Source organism: Grammomys surdaster, unplaced genomic scaffold (assembly GCF_004785775.1).
Source record: "Grammomys surdaster isolate TR1022 unplaced genomic scaffold, NIH_TR_1.0 97, whole genome shotgun sequence".
In the NCBI taxonomy this organism is placed as follows: Eukaryota; Metazoa; Chordata; class Mammalia; order Rodentia; family Muridae; genus Grammomys; species Grammomys surdaster.
Window position 1 is genome coordinate 17,932,528 of NW_021604576.1, and position 16,671 is coordinate 17,949,198.

A 16,671-nucleotide genomic window follows, 5' to 3' on the forward strand; every position below is an offset into this window, starting at 1 on the left:
GGACTTCTAACAGTGGAAATGGGGGTGTCTTTGACTCTTTTATCTGCTCTTGGGACCCTTTTCCTCCTGGGTTGCCTCATCCAACCTTGATATGAGGGTTTGAGTCTAGTCTGACTCCGTCTTGTTATGCCACATTTGATTATCACTAGGAGGCCTGCTCTTTTCTGAAGGAAAAGGGAAGAGCAGTGGATCTGGGAAAGGGGGCAGGGGGACCTAGAAGGAATGGAGGTAGGAGAGGCTACGGTTGGGATGTGTCATATCAAAGAAGAATAAATTTTAAAAATACAGGGTTATTATCAGTTTACAAGAAATATAAACAACGGCTTAGGAGCATACAAAAGATAATCAGCTTACTTGTGAGAAATGAATGCAAATCAAATCTATATACACTAATTTAGCAGGAAGATGTTTTCATAATTTAACAATACGATCTATTAGCCAGACTGTGGATAAAGAAGTACTGAAAAATACCACTACCACTACCTGAAGTATAACTGTTACTCTCTGAAAGAACAGTTTGGCAGTATCAGAACTATGAACCTAAAAGCAGTCTCCCCCGTCCTTGCAGAGTATATTCCAAGATCTCACCTGAGACAGAAAATAGCCACAGACCTTGCATACTGGTGACTTTTTTTTTCCCCCGAGTCAAGGTTTCACTGAGTAGCTCAGTCTGGCCTAAACTCACCAGCCTTCTGTACCAGGCTCCCAAGTGCTGAGATTACAAGCACACACTACCTCACCTGCCTCTGTTTCCATTTTAAACATTTTATCACACACTGCAGCCCAAATTTGAGTCCTGAGGTGTGATAGTAACGATAATACGAATGTCTTCATCCTTCACAGTCTCATTGATAGAATATTCCTTTTTACCATGGATCTTAGCAACCCCAGTATATGAGTTTCTTTAACTCATCAAGAATTCACACTTTTTCACTTAAACTTGCAGTTTCTTTATACTATTCTGAATAGCTATCAGTTTTTTTAAAAAAGTCAGATACATAATTATAAAATATCCTTATACTAGAATTACATAAAACAGGAAGGAATCTTCTTTTATTTAATTGGTTTTTTTTTCACTTATTCACTTCACATCCCGCTCACTGCCTGCCTCTCATTCACCACCTCAACCCTTCCCCCTGCCCCCTCCCCTTCTCCTCCTAGTGGGTAGGGTCCCCTGGGTATCTCCCCACCCTGGCACTTAGAGTCTCTCTGAGTCTAGGCACATCCTCTCTCACTGAGGCCAGACAAGGCCTCAGACAATTGGAAGAACATATCCCACATACAGGCAACAGCTTTTGGGATACCCTCTCCTGCTCCAGTTGTTCCAGACCCACATGAAGACCAAGCTGCAAATCTGTTACATATGTGCGGGAAGGCCTAGGCCCAGCCCATGTATGTTCTTTGATTGGTGGTTCAATCTCTGAGAGCTCCAGATTAGTTGACTCTGTTGGTCTTCTTGTGGGTTTCCTATCCCCATAGGGGCCCAAAATCATGGAAGGAATCTTTTATCCATGGAATGATACTCAAATTATTTTGTGTATGCGTATCTATGTACGTGTTTGAATATGTACGCATATGTATACAGATGCACATATGTGCACATGAGTGTGGAGGCCAGAGGATAACTTGGGTGCCTTCCTCGATCACTCTGTATCATATTTTTTTGAGACAGGGTCTCTTACTGACCTGGAATTTGCTGATTTTGCTACCCTGGCCAGGCAGCAATCCCCAGGGATCCTTCTGTCTCTGCCTCCTCAGAACTGCAATTGCAGGCTTATGTCACTGCACCTGGCTTCTTTACATGGCTTGTAGGATCCAAACTAGATCTTCATGCTTCTGTGGCAAACACTTTACTGACAGGGCTGTCTCTTCGGCTCACAAATTATGTTTTTAAGTGAAATACCAAGGTATGTGAGAGTGATACAATGTATAAACTTTTAAATAGAAAAGGAAGATTTGTCTGTAGATGTGTATATCTTGGCCTAAATGGGCATACAATTTCTCTAGAACTACACACAGAAAGAATAATTTGTGCTCTTGGAAAATAACATACTGACTGGGAAACTACTAGCAAGATGGAAACATATACGAATGAATGAATGAATGAATGAATGAGAATTAAAGTGTGTGTCCAGGTGCACATCTCTATGCATATATATGGAGGCCAAAGGACAGCGTCAGGAATCATTTCTCAGCACTATCCCTGGCCACCTTCCCCCTATATCCAGGAGGGTCCCTCACTGGCTTAGAACTTGCCAAGTAAGCCAGGTGGAGCTATCTAGCAAGCCCCACGCATCTGCCTGTCTGCCTCTCCAGTCCTGGGATTATAAACACACATCTCCATACCTGAACTCAGGTTCTCACACACTTCACCAAATGATCTGTCTCTCCTGCTCACAGATAGGGAGATTTTAGAGCTCCTTTACTTTTTAAAAATGCTAGTGTATGTTTATAATTGTACATAGTAATGGATTTTATTGTGATGTTTCCATGAATGCGCTTAACACAACTTAATCAAGTTGAGTCCTTCATGATCCTTCCTTAGCCTTCTTTCTCCTAAGCCCCTTTTCTCTTCCCTGATAGCCACCTACTCCTTTCATGTCTTTTCCCCTAAATTCCATAATGAAAGAAACGTATTTATCTTTATGAGCCTTGCTTAACATGATATTATCTAGTACTGTCTACTTCCCAAAGCATTTCTTGTGGGTGGCTGGATGGGAAATGGCTGAGTAGGTAGATAGATGGATGGATGGATGGATGGATGGATGGATGGATGCTACAATTTTGAATACATTCATGGAGGCTACTTAGGCTGATTCTCAGATGAGGGCAAATGTGAATAGTGCCACAATAAGAGTTGCTATGCAAATATCTCTATGGTATTCTCACTCTGATTTCTTTCTATATAGACCCAGGAGTGGTATAGCTGGATTGTGTGGTGATCTTGGTGGTTTTAATGACCCTCTACACTGACATCCATAGTGCCTGTCCTAGCTTCTATTCCAACTGACAGTGAACACAGTCTCCTTTTTCCTGTCCTATTATTTGTTGCTCTTTGTTATCTTGGTGGCAGCCATTCCCACGAGGGGAGATGACATCTCAGTGTAGTTTGATGTATGTTTTTTTCTGTGATTAGAGATGTCAGACATATCTTCATGTGTCTATTTCTCATTAGTATTTCTTCTTTAGAAATGTATCTGTTCAGTTGACTTGGCCACTTCTTGGTTAGGTCACATGTTCTTTGTATTTTCTGGATACTAATCCTCTGTCAGATGGATAGCTGGAAATTGTCTCCATTTGTTGTAAGGTATGGCTTCACTCCACTGATGGCTTCCTTTGTTGTGCAGAAGCTTTTTAATTCCACGCAATCCCATTTGTCATTTCTTGCCCTTATTTCCTGAGCTACAGGTGGCCTATTTAAAAAAATCATCACTACCTGTGCCTGTGTGCTCAAGTGTATTTCCATGTTTTCCTGTAAAAGTGGTAAAGCCTCAGGTCTTTAGCTAGGAGTGTTTTGAGCTGATTTCTGTAGCTTCAGTCTTCTACCTGCCAACAGCCATGTGTTGAGGAAGCTGCTCTTTCTTCAGGATGTTGTGTCACCTTGTTGAGAATGAGATGGCTGTATCCACATGGGTTTGTTTCTGTGTCCTTTCTCACAGATTCCATTCTGTTGCTGCAATAAAATATCCTGAACAAAAGCAATTCAGGGGAGGAAAGCTGTCTGTCATTGAGGTTTTGAAGGAAAGGTAACCATACACTGAGGGGATTTTTTTTAACCTGGGCAGTAATTCAGCCGGCGAAAAACACGGGCCTAATGTGTTAATACCATGGCTGAATTCAAAGGGGAAAAATGAGTCTCTCATCTCCTTGGAGAGCTTCCTTCATGACTTATGGTTCTGTAAAGTCGGGGCTGCATCTCAGAGACTGTCTCCCTTGTAGAGCCGCAGTGTTGTTCTGAAGACAGGGTTTTTAAAAGCCTCCATTTTCTCCGGTTCATGGTGAGGAGATTACACAGCCCCATCTCTCCCTGGGCAGTAGTGTGAGTTTGTTTTTGATTGACAGGTTAGCAAGTTTAAAGATGCACAGCGTGCAGGGTGTGGTATGTGGCTTCCCATTGGTTATGCGTCCATGTCACCCATGAGGTATAATTAATCTCATGGTTCTCACCACCATTGAAGTTGTTTTTCTAATTTAATGAAATAATTATCATGTTGTCCCCGGCTCACTCTGAATGAGGCATGATGTGGATACTCAAGGAGTATGTCTCAACTGACAGAATCGAGAAAGCATTTAGCTACCACCGTCGCCATTTTGAAATCCAACCCTTTACAGTCACATTAACCTCTGTCAGATAGGCTAAGAGCAGTGGCTGACATTGGTGGTGGGGTAACTGGGATGGGACACAGAGAGTCCTTGAGGAGTGCTGGTCATGTTCTGCAATTTGGTAAGGTGTGGATTACACAAGTATATACGTTTATCAGAGCTCAGGGGCTTCTTCCACTCAAGATTCATAAAATGTGCTATATATGTTGTTGCCTCAAAAAACTCCGTCAACCAGTCTTGAATTCTAGTACATATTATGCCTACTGGGATATTTATGGAAGAGTGTGCTCATTTCTGCAGTCAGCTTTGATATGCATTGGAAAATAATGGATGAGTACATAGAATGCTAGAGATGTGTAATGACGTGTGTGTTAATTGCGGATTCTAAATAGAGAGTATGGATGGATTGGATGCTCCTTATCCAAAATTCTAGAGACCAGAGTATTTCAGACTTTATTTTTCATTTTAGAGTATTTGCATATGCATAATGAATTGTGTTAGATATAGGATTCCACTATAACAATTCATTTGTTTCATGAATGTTTCAGGATATTTATTTTATCACACAGTGAACCCCAAGATTGTGTTATTTACTGAAAAAAATCTGTTTCCACTTGTGGTTTGGCTCAGCTCTTAGCACACAACTTTAATCCAAAACACTAAGGTAACATTAGTTTGTAGAAGGAACCACCCATGTTTGAAAGTGATGCCTAATTGAGAGGCAGACAAAGTGACCAATCAGAGAAAGATTTGACAGATTTGAGTTAGAGGCAGGATACACCCAACTCTCATGAGAAAAGAGAGGAAAGGGAAGCTACATAAGTGGCAGCCCAGAGAGAGCTGGGCAGGAGGCAGTTTACCAGGAGAGTTTTACAGAGATGGGTTGCAGAGAGGACAAGGTAGACAGAGGGTAAGACGGAGCCAGAAGATGAGAACATATTGCCAGAGTTAGTTTGAGACCAGTCAGACCAATTCAGTGAGAAGTGAAAGAAGCCAATTTGAATCAGTCAGCTTGGAGATGAGTTTTGAGCCAGAACAGCTGAGTTGAACCAGCTAGCCAAAGTTCAGAAAGAACTAGGAAGGTTGAGCTTCTTCAGCAGTAAGTCTCAGAGGCTGAAAACATTCTAGGCCTAGATAAGATTGTACAGTAGCTAGAAGTTTCCAGGACTAGGTCTAGGTTAGCAGACAGAGGCAGTAAGCCTACGAGACATTACTACAGGAGAATAAAAGTTACTTTTACACGTGCATAGTTTATACATATAGATAAAAGTCACTTGGTCATTATTGTTACATGAAACAAAGTTTTACGGTATCCAGTTTTCTTTTTGCATTGCCATATCAGCACTAAATATGTTTTAGGGTTTGAGGATTTCATGTCTTCAGATTAGGAAACAACTTATAGTTGTTAGCTGTAAAATTATTTGAGTATTTTTGTAAACTTGAAATCTTAAATAATTTTTCAAAGAACCAAAGCGCAAAACCACTCAGGACCTTGCAAATATGACACCAAAGTCCACTAGACATTTTTACTCACACTCTTCAGGTTTGCACATCTGCTCCTTGAAACAGAAACATGATCATCTGCTAGAGACATCCTGGTGAATCCGGCAGTAGATCTTTATGATGTATAGAGGGCCTCTTTTGCTGGGCATGAGGATTTGAAAGACAATTTTAAAAGGAGAGAGGAAATTTATATTTAGTGTGACAATGTACAGGATAGTCTTATGCATCAGAAGAAAAAAGCTGCTCGGGCACCATTGAAATGAAACCACAGTCCTCCATTTTATTATTATGTGCATGACTGATAGTGACCATTTTTATTGTCACTTAAGGAAGACCTGAAGATATTCTGTGATATTGTCAGAAAATGGCTACCTCTGCCTACACCCAATTGTATATATAACTTCCTTGTAGAAATGAAGTGGAAGTTACCAGGCTTAAGTTCAGGGTAAAACTATCTCCATGTGTTTATTCATACCTTTCCTCTTGATGTACTTTTATTCTTTTCTCATGCAATATAGTGGAACCCTAAAGCCAGACACGTGCACCTCTCTTTTAGTTATCAAATGACTCTATGATCTTGTGTATATTGCTTACTACCTTCAGGTATAACTTTCCATAATCTTTAAGCAAATTGATTCAGTCAGATCATCCACAGTCTCTTCTACTGTTGGGCTGCACCTGCTGTAGTAAAATCTTGAATCCAGACCCTTGGCATAAGATGAGGAGCCCCTGGTCCCATCCAGATGAGATGCAGGTCTGCAAAGGGCTCATTTAAGTAGTGCTCAGTGGTTTAATCAAAGTGAGTCTTTCTTCTGCTTCTCCCTACCATCTGAACAGCCATAAAGCAAGATGTCTTCTAAAAGTATCAAGAGGAAAGAACAGAGAGTGAGTTGAAGAAGTGTAAATGTACATTTGTTTCTCTTGCACTTATCCATGTAAAAATTCTCTTACACCATTGTGAGGAACACTATCAATGGATAGCCAGTGTCTCTTTTCATTCTCAGTGTGGAATGGAACTCAAAGGCGTGAGTGGTTTGGTCTATCACAGTATACAAACCACTCAGAGCCATTAACTAGGTAAACTTTGGACCTTCATGTGCTGTTTGCTCAACTGTGCTGCCAAATCAAAGATTCAATTTCTATTGAATGTGTCCCTTGGCTTACTGTAATAACCCAAGGCAGATTACATGATGCCCATATATTTGGACTCATAGTCACACCATGTACATTATGTTCCAAATGTGGTTATATCCATGAGCCTTTATTTATAGTGTATGTACATGTTTGCATATTTGGGCATGGACCCCTACATATTGTCTCCATTTGATTAGCTGTAAACTGAATGTTAGTAGTGGGGCTGCTTAACTAAAGAAAGAAGCTAATTATCAAGGACTTGACTTTACTAATGTACTCAGGCTGAAGACATGTTAGGTGAACATGGACAAGCCATCTGATTTGGTCCATTATTATATTTTCAATTATCTTTCATATTCAAAGAGAGACATTAATATAGCTGAGGATGACATAGCAAATTATCACAGCTCTCTAACCCTTTAAATTGCTAATACTGTTGTAATCTGTAATTATAGAAATCAGTGTGAGAATTGTGGCAGTGCATAATTATCTTCCTGATACTTTATTGCTGAATGAATTATTAATCAGGATCAGTCTTGTATAGTATTTGCAGCAACGCGGAAGAATAATGTATAATTAAATTTCATTATTCCTATTTTTGTGTTAATGTTTTATGATGTTGTAATTGATAATTAATTGGCCAAAACTCATACAATACTTGGAAGTTTCAGGTGGCTGGAAAATGTTCAGTGTGCTGAGTTCATTAACTAAGTAGTAATCATTCTGTAAAGACCAAGGGGTCTTGTCCAATCTCTATGAGAGAGCTCTTAATAGTGGTGACTTAATCTTAAGCTTTTCACGTTTTCTTTAAAAAAAAAAAAAAAGCAATACTGTGAGCATGTACAGATGATAAAGACGTCTTGATAGCTTTCAGATTGGGTCAATTTTAAGTAATCAAACATAGGTTGAGAATGTCAGACTAATACAATTGATAATTTGGTTTGCCTCTCTATATATCAATTTCCATTCTAATTAAACCATCCTTCTTCATATAACTATACTGTAAGGAAAAGTGCCACAGCCATAGACATACGAGCTCTTTCCTTCTGTTCTTGGTGAGCATAACCCATCATGTAGCACATCCTTATAAGGAAAGTCTAGTCTAATCTTTTCCTATTGTTCAAAACACTGTATGACTCTCCTCCTCACAGACACATAGATTTAGAATCTGAAGAGATTATGAACTTCTCCTTGACTGGCATTCTAAGTAAGAATTCCTGGAGTGAGTTTCTTTTAGAATCCTTTGCAACCTAGGTAACCAGGAAAAGCTAAGAATCTAAGAATGTCTTTCACCCAGCCTGATTTCCTATTGAAAAGATACATTGTTGGGCATTTTGTGTGCTGTGCTCTTTGATTCAATTTTTAAGAGGCCATGATTCTTTTTGGTTTTCAAAGTATCTGCTTTAGAAGCATACAATTTTTCTCTTAAGCAGGTGAGCCCATTTTTACATTCTGAGGAATTCTGAAACATTGTATTAGAGAACTTGACAGTGTATGCGTATTTTTTTTTTGGTCTTTTTCTGAGCAGATTAGCAAACCATGGTGGGGAGGAACAAAGGAGGTGGGGGATTGTTTCTGGGATTGCTGTACAAATTCGACTCCACATTCCCAAGAAGATCTCAACTGGATTCTTTTTATGTTAGTTGCATTTGGTTCTGATACCTTACATTCCTGTTTATTCAAGAGGAATCTGTCATCAGATCACAGGAAAAACACACTTGCTAGATGGTCTTTGTGCTTATTGATCTTGGAATAAAGATCAGAAGCAATCCTCAAATCATCTCCTCTCCACTCCAGGTACTCCACAGCTATGTTGATCCCAGGGTATCAGCATTCCAAGGCATCACCCCACTAAGCTTGATCCCACTAACCTCCATCTGAACTCTCAGCTGAGGACTTGTGCAACTGTCATCTTCTAAAAGCTGGTACTGTTGAGGGAAAGCCTCTTGGCAGTCTGAGGCGTAAGTCTGTGTTTGTAAACAGGTGGGGTCAGAGTCATCTTTAATATGCAGGAATAAGGAAAGTGTTGGCAGAATAGAATCGTTGAACTATATTCTACAAGGATCCACCTTGTGTGCAGACAATGCATAAAAATGCTCTATGGTTCATGAGTAGTTGAATCCTTCCTTTTATGTGACTTTGTGTGACTTCACAGTAGGAAGAAATCTGGAGTATGCAAGCCAGACACTGGAGATGTCTAACTATATGAGACGCCGGGGACAACTCACTGAGCAGGCAGTAGGTAAACAGAGACCTGAAGGGGATTAGAGACGATCCCAAGGTAGTCTCTTAGTAGATAAGCATTCTCTTTATCTCACATATGAGGAGACTCGGAGAACGTACACAAGCTGCTCCAATGCCCCAGCTCTAGGAATTCCCACCAGGTTTTTCTGGAGGGGTTTGGGGGTTGGGGGTGAGGGTAGCCACTTTGGATCAACTGCTAATGTGGGTAAAATGCAGGTTTCTAGCCACAGTAGTTACACTAAATACATATGTGCAACTTGAGAACTATTGTCATTCAAAGAGACAGGAAATTATCTGCGGAACCTGAGGTGGGAAGGAGGCGGTTCTACAAGTAAGAACTACAGGTTACCAAAGTATAAGCCACTGTCAATCTGGGAATGAAGGGTGAATTTTAAAAGTTGGCACAGTAGAAAAACTAACTTTATTGACTACTTACTAGGTACTGAATGAGTCAACTCATGAACTAATGAACAAATGTGCAGTTCTTTGATCCTCAGAACCCTAGCAAATAGACGCTCTTTATCACACCATTTTTAAAGAGTTGGGGGAAAGAGACAGAGAGAAGCTAAGGGGCCTGTCTGAGGTTCTGCAGCAAGTGAGAGACAAAACTGAAGTCCAAGCAGTCTGGCTCCAGCCTGTGCCCATAACCATTGTGTCCCTCTACAGTGTGCACAAGCTGTACTTAGTGAGCGCTGTACTCCTCCCCAGGTACATGTCCAGGCGCTGTGCATGCTTGTGTTTTAAGTCATTCACTGTGAATAGCATCTGAATGCTGATGAGACACCCTTACGCAGAGTTTCCATGGTTTTCTGAGATGGCAGCCTGAGCAGCATTCGTATTCAGGTAGGCGGGCCCCAGAGAAAGCACACACTTCTCTACTCATGAAAGAAGAGTTAGATTTGTATAAGTGCAGTGGAGGGAAAGCAGGGGAAGTCTGTCCTGGAGAGGAATATTCAAGGCACATGCGTGTAACAAATAGGAAGGGGCGAATGTATTATAAAACCTTATTAGATAAACATCTGCTCAAGTTCCCCAACTGCCAGGCACTCCTTTTAACATCAGAGAGAAGTAGATCAGGAGTTAAGTGTCCATAAGAGAAGACTTTCTTGATGTAACTGTAGATTTAGTCAGCCGGTGATGAGGTTGGTTCCTGATGTAAGCCGAGTGGTTCATTCTATCCAGAGCGCTCTTAGATCCATTGCCTTCTGTGACCTTCAGGTTCCCTGGGGGACGTTGTGGAAGGCAGGCTACAGTGATGTCATGGCCACAGCTGCCAAAAAGCATGGGAGCCCACTCTTTGTGCCGTCCTTGCAGCCTTGAATGGAAATTAAGCAAATTGGCCTTTACCCAAGTTTAAGAGAAAATGCATGCAAATGAAACAAACACCGTTCATTCTTCACATGATCCCCATTGACCTCCATATGAGAAGTCTTCCATGTGTACAGAATTACAAATGTATGTATTGTGCAAATAATTGTTTCTCATGATGATAGTTTGGGACTGAAGACGTAGCTGAGTGATGGGGCAGTTGCCTTGCGTCGGATCCCAGTACCACAAAGAAAAAAAAAATACTTATTGGAGCACTTACTACAAAAGTAAGTAGCATCCTAAATACTCTATTGTTAGAACAAGTGTTACAGAAGCTAATTAATGTGCCAACATCTGTCATCTAGGAAGGACACAAGCAGGAATTAAATGGTAACCCTCTGTTTCACATATGGGTGCTGTATGGATTCAAGAAACTAAGCAGCCTCTTACTGCCGGCCCACCCAAATGGCTTGGAGTTACTCATTCCTGACCATTCAGGAAAAGAGTATTTTCTACCCCTGGAACAGTGCAAATTTTGACTTTTTATAAAGCGTAAGAAAATGGAGCTAGGAAGATGGCTCACTGCGTCAGAGCAGTCACGACTCTTGTAGATGGTTTTGGGTTTGAGTCCCAGTGCCCTACCTCAGGTAGCTCATAACTGGTTGTAACTGCAGTTCCAGGAGGATCTGATGACCTCTTTTGTCTCAAAAGTTGCCTCCATGAGCAGGGTACACATACATTCCTGTAGGCAAACACATAAACATAAATATTTTAAAAGGGTCCTTTCTTTGATCCATTTTGCCTTACCCAGAAGATACACTGTAAGGCAAAAACCATGTGCGTGGTGTGGCAGGGCAATTTTATTTAATAGCATGCTCTGGGTCGTGAAGCATCTGTGTCACATTTGGTAATAATAATCCCTACTCTAAGGTGCTGCCGAGGGTAGGACAGACACCTGGAAAGCTCCCCGTGCGTGGTTTCCCCCAACCTCACTTTGCTGACCTCTGCTTTTCCCATGCTCTCCGAAGAGACTTTCACCTGTGCTAATCTTCTACCTCCGTTTGACCTCCTGTACAGTGGCAGATGGCCCATGGCCTTTTATTGCCAGATGTGAGATTTAACAAACTTCAGGCCCATCTTTACCTTGGGAGTTTAATCACTTTTAAGTGGAACAGAAAAAGGAAGTAAGGGAGACAGACATCAGTGGAAATCCACAAGCCGTTCTCAGAATCCCACCAGAATGAGCTTTGATTACATGCTATTGTGCTTTGATTTGGTATGCTGTACTTTTATTCCCTTAGTTACCAGGTAAGTCAGGTGCAATCTGAGACGCCTCCATTCTGCTTACATTCCTGCAGAGAAGATGTTTCAGAACAATACATATCCACAAGACCCAACCGCATGGGGTTGGGGCGGGGTTGGGGGTGGGGGACAAGTTCTCATTAGTTCAGAACCTCTTCATGGGCCAGAGGGATGGTTCAGCAGGAAATATGCTTGCCTTTCAAGCCTGGGGAACCGTTAAACCCCCAGATCCCACAAAGGAAGGAAGGAACTGATTCTAGAAGGTTATCCATTGACTTCCACATGCTTAGACACGTGCTCACATGCCATATACACTAATAATATTGATCAGTTACATCCAAACAGAAAATGTAAAGAACCTTCTCTGTGAAGGCTGTATTTCTGCTTGTACCTGTAACTCTGCTTTGTTTAGCCATATAAGCTATGTGCCCTCTTTGGAGCCTGGGAGAGCATCAGCAGAAATCACAAGAGTGAACTATCACCTAGTCCCAGACACCCTTTATGTACAGGCAGACCTTTCTCCTTTCTGTGTGTCTAGAGATGGCCCCACACACAATGGACTTAGCTTCACTGATGCAGTCTCTAGCATCCTAACCATAGCCAGTTGGCTCTCCCTTTGGTAAGTTTTCACATATTAGCACAGGTAGGCGATAACTAACCTGTGCTAGCCACGGTGACATTGCTGGTACTGCCTCTGAAATGCGCATGCAAACTCCGGTCTCATATTGTCACTTGCCTGATGCCTAAACTTATGGCGTTATCTTGGTAAACCTCTTAAAATGGACTCAACAAAAACATTAATTATAGCATCTGAGTGTTCTGCTCTAGACTCTATCCTGTTCCCTCCCCTTGTTTTCGCTCCTCTTCTTCCATGTCTGACTCCCCAATACATCTAAAGTCCTCTTAGGACTGAGTTTGGTTTCTCTCTTCTGTCTTAGTGCTGACAGTCATGATGAAGCTAGAATTAGGCAGGCTTACAGTCCCCTTTTTCCACATTTGACTATCTGTTGTCTTTTCTTAATCTTTGATTCTGTTGTGAGTTTTTTTGACTCAGTTCTTTTTTGAGACAGAATAATTTCTGCCAGATTCTGGGAACTCCCCTCCTACCCGATGAAGACGTTTTGGGGAGGAGAAGAGAGCCCCTGTTGAACTGAGCACTCAGTACAGGTCTGCAGCGCCTTCTATTAAAATGTAAAGTGATCCGTTGAGTCACCCTCCCTCTGGTTTGACTCAGACGCTTTATGGTGCACTTTGCATGTCATTTCTCCGTAATGATTTCCCCATGGAGAAGGGTGTCTGATAGAATCCAGGCAGACTGAAGATTGCTCTGAGTCAAATGGATCTTTTATTCTTTTAGTATTAACCCTTATCTCTCAGTTTCCCATCCTCAAATTTTCCCTGAAGGAACCTTAATGAAGTAAACAGGCTGCACCACCCTCATTTAGCTTCCTAATCGCTGTCCACAGATTCTTCTCACGTTAACAGCGTGAAGCTCTAGGGGAATATTCTGCTGGCTACAAGGGGACATTGAGAGAGAATATTTCACTCAGATGCCCTGATAAAGAAAAATGCAGAAAAGAGATGACATTTCTGTGTCCTCTAAGAGGCAGCTGCTAATGGGAAGCAGAAATTGAGGTATGAGAAATGAATATAAATGGAGAAGATAGAAAAGTGACACCAGAGACAAACCGAATGTGACAATTCGGAAAAGTGACCAATAGCAGAAAATGGTCTGACCCAGAAGAGTAGATAAGAGTGTTACCTGCACTCTCAGATGAGGAGGCTGCCACAAAAAAACAACAAAGAAGACAGACAGACAGAGCTGAAGAACAAGGTAGACAGCTGCTTGTCCTGTTGTGTCCCTTCCCAGGTCCACAGCCCTCTGCCTCCACTGTCCTCTGTTGCCCATGCCAGCACTATCCCCCAGCCATCACTGACTGAGACTACTCATGTTGGACTGCCTGGCATAAAGACTCTTTCTCATGACAATGTCAATGCCTGCATTCATTTGAGAGTAATAGTTTATGTCTCATCTTACTGTTCAGTTCATGCTGTGACCTTCTCCCTGCCTCCTAACAGTACCATTCCACCTGGTATCACTAGCAGAGGTGAAGAAGGAAGAGAGCAGCAGCATCCTCTTAGATGATGCCACTGAGTCTGGCCCTGCCTCTCGGATCACAGATTGAGGTGGGAAGAGAACATGTTCCTCAGTCCCACTGGGCATTGTGCTTTGCTAGATGCGAAATTGGCTTCTGATTCATCTTTTCTTTGGACTGACTTGTTTATAGAAAGGTTCACAACGTCACTGAGAATCTTTCTTCAGCTCGCTCCAGATACATAATAGCATTTTGCATGCAACCAGTTACTTTGTTTTTTATATACCTAACTTTCTTTTAAGAACTATGCTTAGAAATGCTTGTTTCAAGACTTTTCCAAAGCTGTTATACTTTTATAGCAGCGCAGATAATCTAACTAGGAATACTTTGAGTTCACCTGTTTCCTCATGCTACAAATAAGAAAATGGAGATGCACAAACTGATTGGGCTCTTATGAGAGAGGAAAGCATGGGGTCTCTGAAAATAACTTACAGTGGAACAGGATCTGGGGATCCTGGAGATCCTGGTGACTTCTACTTGGGGAGAGACTTTGTTTTTGTAAAAATTCATTGTAGAAACAAAAAAGGAAGGAAGCTCCATGTTTCTTTGCTCAAATAACAAGCATTTATTTCTCAGTGGTGTGGGTTGGAAATTCAGGGTACCAGCAGGCCAGGTTCTTGTAGGAGCTCTTGGCAGTTTAGACAACCATCATCTGACTGTGTCCTTGTGTGGTAGAAAGTGAGTGAGAAGTCCCTTTCCTGAAGACTCCATCATCATAACATGATCTAATACCTCCCAAAGCCCTACCTCGAAGATCATCAGGCTGAGAGTCAGCACTTCAATATGTGAATCCCTATGAAGGACTTCATGATACAATTGCGATATCTCCAGTCTTAACAGTGCCCTGAAATTTCAGTTCCCTTGGCACTAAGCAGAAGGCAGGCAGATGGGGGCTTTGAGGAAATAAAGCAGAGGAACATTTTAGCTGTTCCACGCCAGGCCCTCCCATTAGCTGTCTGAGGCACTAGCGACATTAAGCGACACTCACTTTTGCATTAGCAAAGACTGAAGTGTACTGAACTGCTTTCCACTTTCAGAGGGAAGTTTGATAAGCTTAGAAAGTGTTTCCAGTCCAACAGTAACACCGATGCCATCTCAGTAGCTCTCTGCACCCATGAGTCTCTGTAGACTTGCTAACTTTCTCCTCTGAAAACTAACTCTTATGGATTCATAGTAAATAACTTTTTAAATGCTTGATAAAAGCAGAAATTCACTCGGCAATTACTAAATAATTTAGCATCTGATTCACAGAAGTATTTACTTAATGCACTGTTTCTGGGAGAGATGTGGAGGAGCACCGAGTGAAATGGTTTATAATTTACTCCTTCTCTTCACCCACAAGGCGTATTATTAATTTTTTTTCATCCCAAGCATTCTAGACATGACAGGTTGTCTGTAAAATTTAACATTCTACTTTTTTTGTGAATTGCAGCTTTTTCGATTTCCCACTGTGGATTTTTTAACTTTGTGAATTATACTTTTAACACAAGAACTGTTAGACACTTCACTATCTGAATATGATTCAGTAATGAATGAAGAGTGGGTAAGCTCATAAGTGAGTCTGCATTCATTAATACGGCATGCCTGACTGAGAAGAGTGTGGCCTCGTAGCTTCTTTTGAGGGGATGAACGCGCTATGATAATATAGTAGTAATTAGCTTCTCCTGCCGAACCATATGAGGAAATGATTGGGGTGTGTGTTGTGCACATGTGCAGCTGGGGTTTTTGGCATGCAAGAAGAATGAGATCAGCCAAAACCCAAACCAGAGCCTTTGGAAAGCGTCCTCACAATCTGACTTCAGCTAATGTCTACATACTTTAACACATTGTCTACTGCTTAGAGTAAAGACTGGCTGTCAGACTCCTGCGTGCTATTCTGGGATCCTTGCTTCCCGCACTGTGAAGTATTTCATTCTTAGATCCTGTGATCCCTGCGGATTTGTTGCGTTAGGCGGCAAGTGTTGCTTAATTAACATTAGGAACGAGGGTGAAACAGAAAGCAGAGTGCTCAGTGCCGCAAGGAAGGAAGACAGAGCACATGATGACCAAGGGTGAAAGGGCTGCAGAAACAGGGTCCCGTTGTGCTTGAAGAGACTTGGGAGGGGTGGATACAGTCAGAAATGTAAAGAAGAAGAGGAAGACAATGGGACAACTATAGCAGAAACAACTATCCAAGAATCAGGTAACAACATCCAGAAAAATCACTAAATAAAGGTCCAGCAGCTATTTCGTGATAATGGGTTTCAATGTTTACTGAGTGTGCTGGCTAGCTTTTTTGTCAGCCTGACACAGGCTAGAGTCATTTTTGAAAGAAAATACCTCAATTGAGAAAATGTCCCAATCAGACTGTCCTGTGAGCAAACCTATGAGGCATTTTCTTAATTGATGAGATGTGGATGGACCCATCCCTCAGGGGTAGAAAGACCTCTGAGAGGGTAATCCTGGGTGGTATAAGAAAGCAGGCTTGCAAGCCATGAGGACCAAGCCCGTAAGCTCCTCATGGCCTCTGCTTCAGCTCCTGCTTCCAGGTTCCTGCCCTGACTTTTCTCAGTAATAAACTGTGATGTGGAAATACAAGTGAAATAAGCCCTTTCTTCCTTGAGCTGCTTTGGTCACGGTGTTTTATCAAAGCAATCGAAACCTAAGATATCGTGTGGAAGACCTTGGGTTCGTTTCCCAGAGCCACCCCAAAATAGATTTC

At 41.7% G+C, this 16,671-nt stretch overlaps 1 protein-coding gene across 7 annotated transcripts in view; it reads left to right on the plus strand.

The window, feature by feature from the left end:
* Bach2 (BTB domain and CNC homolog 2) overlaps nucleotides 1-16,671 on the plus strand; it is a 335,112-nt gene that overhangs the window by 232,724 nt on the left and 85,717 nt on the right. The window contains exon 1 of one of the 7 annotated variants that reach the window (XM_028780770.1): nucleotides 3,681-3,746. The exons of the other annotated variants lie outside the window; for them this stretch is intronic. The gene's annotated coding sequence lies outside the window, so the exon portion shown is untranslated. Of the gene's footprint in view, nucleotides 1-3,680; nucleotides 3,747-16,671 lie in introns of those variants that run through there. 7 annotated transcript variants of the gene reach the window in all.